This window comes from Cyprinodon tularosa, unplaced genomic scaffold (genome assembly GCF_016077235.1).
Source record: "Cyprinodon tularosa strain WSP-4 unplaced genomic scaffold, ASM1607723v1 ctg674, whole genome shotgun sequence".
NCBI lineage: Eukaryota > Metazoa > Chordata > Actinopteri > Cyprinodontiformes > Cyprinodontidae > Cyprinodon > Cyprinodon tularosa.
The window spans coordinates 185,909-191,901 of NW_024039423.1; positions in this window are offsets into that span (position 1 = coordinate 185,909).

Here is a 5,993-nt window from a genome sequence, read left to right on the forward strand (position 1 = left end):
TGAACATGAACTATTAATGTGAGTAGATACACATATACACAGCTACTGATTTTTCTATATGTAAGGAGGACCATATCTTGACCCCTATTGACTTCCAGTGATTTTCAGTCATTTTCATCCTTATCTATGCCCTAACCCTAACAATAACCATAAACTTAATCATTACCAATGCATACCTTAAACATATCCTAACCCTATTGACAACTTAACCTTAAACCTAACCATTATTAAAATACCTTTTTAGGACTAGCAATATGTCCTCACTTTACAACAAGCAGTGATGGTGACATTGGACTGGTCCCCACTTAGATTTCTAGACAGGTATACACACCTCTGTCTGTCTGTCTGTCTGTCTGTCTGTCTGTCTGTCTGTCTGTCTGTCTGTCTGTCTGTCTGTCTGTCTGTCTGTCTGTCTGTCTGTCTGTCCATAGATGTATGAATAGATGTGTAAATAGATAGATGGATACATCTGAACCCTGGATACCGACTCAGAAATGGGGCCACTATGGATGACATCAAGCTGTGTGCTAGATGTGAGCAACACATTGACTCCCTGATTCTCACCACCAACATCTACAGCAAGGACTTTATGAATGTCATTTGGGCTGGAGGACTGTGGTCGCATGGTGAAAAAGAGATATCAGTGTAATTGCATTGAGCTCCAAATCCCTTTTGAGTATTGGGACTGTAATCCACAAAGGGGATTCTGCTCCCAGATAGGAGAATAGTAGATTTTGAAGAGAGAGCACCTTGGAATACCACCAGCAATGGCAATAATAAAGAGGCCACAAGGAAGCTTAAGTACCTCAAACAAGTGACGGGAGCTTTTATAATTGCAATGTAAATCCTTTTATTGTACCATAATGGGGAAATTCACTCACTGTATTTGACCCATTCCCTTGGGGAGCAGTGGGCTGTCATTGTGTGGCCCCAAAGGAGCAGTGTGGGGTTAAGGGTTTTGCTTAGGAACCCAGAGTGGAGGCTGTGGAGTTCAAACCGGATACTTGCAACCTTCTCAGACTCACTGCTCCGTTCACTGCTCTTATCCACTAGGCCAACACTCCCCTTAATTCAGCTCAATGGCAAGAAGAAGGTCTAGGCAATTAAATGCTATGCCTTGCTCATTACTGCTCTACACTAGACCTCTATCAGCTGAAGCTCTGTATTATCAAAATCATAAGAGCTGTGGTATGCTCTGTATCCTCTGCTACGAAGCTTCATGACTTTCTAATTCCGTTAAAGAAGAAGCTTGTTTACTTGGAATCTCCATAAACAGTTTGTCTAGCTTCCCAATGTATACTGTAAGAAATCTCTTTCAGCCAAATGTGCTGCCTTCGTTACTGAGTAGAGAATATTCTCCTTCTTTCCTGAGTTGACAGTGAGTGGGGCACCTAGCTGCTTTGGCCAAGCAACAAACTTGTAACTGTCCTTGCTCCTCCACTTGATCTTAAGCTGCCATAGAGCTACTGTAAGCCACAGTCTACAGCCGAGAGCTGCAGTAGCCTGTCACCCAAGAATGCAACAGAGTAAAAGCACTGCTCTTTCAACCTTGCCTGGGCAGGAAGTTAACTTAGAGGTAAAGGTAAATGCAGATGATTGCTCTGAAAGGAGCCCTGCCTTAACTTCCATGCTGAATGTATTTATTGTGCAATTTTAATCAGAATTGATAAGCTTTATGAACTGTGACTGGGTTAGGGTTAGACTGCCAGACAATAAGTGACATAATTCCCTTTTCCCTCCTTTTCTCTCACCTTCTATTTTCCTTCCCTTTTTCTTTCTTGAAAACACAGTTTGAGCTCATGAGCTAGTGCAGTTGCTAGTTTTTTGTGGCACTACCCCATCCCTCGCCATAACCACGTGTGATTATGGTCCGTTCTCTTAAAAGGATAGCATCCTGCTGCTTGAAATCCAGGTCCTACTGGAATTCTTGCTTCTAAATCTCAAATGTACCCAAAAGTGTGTTTATTTCATATCTCCTACTGGTCTGAATGATGATTATTCAGTGCTGAAATAAGGCTACAGCTTGATGAGGTAATTTTTCTAAGAAACGCTGCTCATAAATTGTGCTGATCACCTTATACTTGTTTTTCTTTTTTTTTATTTTGGTAGTTTTTTGTTTTCTAGAAAAGATATACTTAAGGTAATAATTGCGTGTAACAAGGAAATTGCTGTGTTAAATACATTTCAACATAAATATATTGGGTGACTCTGTAATTATTCTATATTCATAAGTGTTCTGCTGTCTCTAAAGGCTAAAGCCAGAATCATTCTTTTGAGTTTAGAACTTGATTATATAGAGGTATTTTTTGTGGTTTTGTTAATTATCAATAATTATGAATTGCAGTTATAAATTAAAATAGCTAACATTTACTAGTGGTTTACCAAAACTAAGATTGACGGCTGGTCTAAATACTCACACTTGCTCGTAACTGAGTTGTTAATTGATAATCCAAATGTTTGATTGTAGTCATTAAAGCCTGATAGCCCTCAGTTACAATTTTCTAAAATATCTAACATATTGCCAAAAGAATCCACTCACCTGCCTCGACTCATGAATGAGCTTAAGGGATTTTCCTTTCCTAACCCATAGGTGTTCCATATGACGTTGGTCCCTCCTTTGTGCACTTGAACAGCTTTAGCTCTTCTTGAAATGCTGTCCACAAGGTTTAGGAGTGTTTTTAGACCATTCTTCAAGAAGCCCGTTTGTGGGGTAACACACTGTTGGTGGATGAGAGCGCCTGGCACCTAATCTCCATTCTATTTCATCCCAAAGGTGTTCTATTGGTTTCAGGTTGTGACTCTCTGCAGGTCAGTCAAGTTCATCCACACAAGACTTGACCATCTGTGTCTTTATGGACCATGTTTGTGCACTTGTGCAAAATCATTTTGGAAGAAGGGGTCAGCTCCAAACTGTTCCCACAATGTTGGGAACATGAAAATGTCCAAAATGTCTTGATATGTTGAAGCATTCAGCAGTTCCTTTCACTGGATTTAAGGTTCAAATCCTGAAAAAAGAAAAAAAAAATTATAATCCCCCCCTACTCTTCACACAATGCAGACAGACAAGTACCATTCTCCTGCAGCCGGGTAGCAACGTGCTTTACACCACTACATCCTTCAGCATCCGCTGACCCCCCCTCCACCAGATTACAAAGCCTATCTCTTCCTGGCTTTGTTGTTGTTGTTCCCCAAACACTTCCATTTGCTTAGGATACAGCTAACAGTTGGCTGTGGAATATTTAGTAGCAAGAAAATGTCACGACTGGATTTGTTGCACAGATGGCATCACATTTTCAAACTGGAATTTACTATGCTGCTGAGAGAGACTCATTCTTTTACAATTGTTTGTACCAACAGCCTGTATACACTCACCGGCCACTTTATTAGGTACACCTGTCCAACTGCTCGTTAACACTTAATTTCTAAGCAGCCAATCACATGGCGGCAACTCAGTGCATTTAGGCATGTAGACATGGTCAAGACAATCTCCTGCAGTTCAAATCGAGCATCAGTATGGGGAAGAAAGGTGATTTGAGTGACTTTGAACGTGGCATGATTGTTGGTGCCAGAAGGGCTGGTCTGAGTATTTCAGAAACTGCTGATCTACTGGGATTTTCACGCACAACCATCTCTAGGGTTTACAGAGAATGGTCTGAAAAAGAAAAAACATCCAGTGAGCGGCAGTTCTGTGGGCGGAAATGCCTTGTTGATGCCAGAGGTCAGAGGAGAATGGCCGGACTGGTTCGAGCTGATAAAAGGGCAACAGTGACTCAAATAACCACCCGTTACAACCAAGGTGGGCAGAAGAGCATCTCTGAACGCACAGTACGTCGAACTTTGAGGCAGATGGGCTCCAGCAGCAGAAGACCACACCGGGTGCCACTCCTTTCAGCTAAGAACAGGAAACTGAGGCTACAATTTGCACAAGCTCTTCGAAATTGGACAATAGAAGATTGGAAAAATGTTGCCTGGTCTGATGAGTCTCGATTTCTGCTGCGACATTCGGATGGTAGGGTCAGAATTTGGCGTCTACAACATGAAAGCATGGATCCATCCTGCCTTGTATCAACGGTTCAGGCTGGTGGTGGTGGTGTCATGGTGTGGGGAATATTTTCTTGGCACTCTTTGGGCCCCTTGATACCAATTGAGCATTGTTGCAACGCCACAGCCTACCTGAGTATTGTTGCTGACCATGTCCATCCCTTTATGACCACAATGTACCCAACTTCTGATGGCTACTTTCAGCAGGATAATGCGCCATGTCATAAAGCTGGAATCATCTCAGACTGGTTTCTTGAACATGACAATGAGTTCACTGTACTCACATGGCCTCCACAGTCACCAGATCTCAATCCAATAGAGCATCTTTGGGATGTGGTGGAACGGGAGATTCGCATCATGGATGTGCAGCCGACAAATCTGCGGCAACTGTGTGATGCCATCATGTCAATATGGACCAAATTCCCTGAGGAATGCTTCCAGCACCTTGTTGAATCTATGCCACAAAGAATTGAGGCAGTTCTGAAGGCAAAAGGGGGTCCAACCCGTTACTAGCATGGGGTACCTAATAAAGTGGCCGGTGAGTGTAGGTGCTTGATTTCATACAGCTGTGGGTGTGGTGGCCATTGGAACATCTGATTCCAATAATTTGGATTGGTCAACAAATACATTTAGCAATATAGTGTATTAGTTGTTGAATATTTTATTAATTTTAATTCCTAATTATTCCTAATAATTTGTGATAAATATTCCTAATCAAAAAGAATGATTGTACAACTCTATGCAAAGAGGCCCACAAAATAATCCAGCATCCCACAGCACGGTATAAGATACTAGCAGGAAAGGTATTTATGGCATGCTGTAAAATAATTACCTCATCAAAATGGGAACCACCTCCTTAGATGTTGGCGAACAACAGAGCTAAGATCCTTTGGGACTTCCAGATACAGACAAAATGGTTATGACCAACTAATCAGATACTTTGACCAGTAATATGCGACAGGGAACAATGGTTGTGATTGATGTGGCTATCCCAAATATTGAATACATCAAGGAAAAGAACACCAAAGGATAAAGAAATACCAAAGGCTCAGACGAGAACTAGAAAGATCCTGGTAGGTGAAGACAACTGTATTGCCAGTGGTTATTGATGCACTAGACTGGACTAGACTGAACAGACAGGCATAGAGACAGATTTGTAGCTTATGTTTTCTAAAAAAAAAAAAAGAGTCCCTAGAGGGGTGCTAATATTCACTATAATGAGAGATGGATTAGATAAATAGATTTCAAACAGTGGCTTTTCAAGGTGGTCAGAATTGATCTTTACTCTTACAGGAAGATCTCTTTCTTATTCTTCAAACTGAGCTTGTTCTGACTGTTGTCAGCAATTCCCTTTACAGAAAAATTGTTTTATGTTTTGTGTTTAATCCCTTAGATTGCTTAAATGTATTGGACTGAAATGTAGAAATGTAAAGAAAAATGATCTCTTTGTATTTTTTTATGCTAAATCCAGTTCACTCTTTCTTATTTTTTAGTAAATCTCTATTTGGCATTCGCTCTGCTAGTTCTTTGAGCTAAATGTCAACCTGCACCTTGGGTCTGTGATGTTCCACACAAAGTGGGCAAAGAGAAAGTTATCAGATCATATAACATGCTTTTTGTGTTTAAAAGTAAAATTCTCTCCACAGAGTAGTTCAAAGCAACCAAAAGAAAAACAGCTCTAATCACTGATATTCAATCAGTGAACATAATAAAAGCATATCCCAGTACATCTAATCTGCAGTTTTCATAAAAATAGTTTTACATCCAAGGTATTTCTAAAACCAGACTAAGAGTTGAATAATTTATGTATTTTCCCCCCTTACAAAAGGAATTCTTTGTTTGGTGAGCTTTTTATTTACTGCCAATAGAACACCAGCACCATTTCAATTGCTTCAGTCTGTCTTTTTTTTCCTCGTAGACCTTAAGATCTGTCTGTGTACTCACATAAGAGG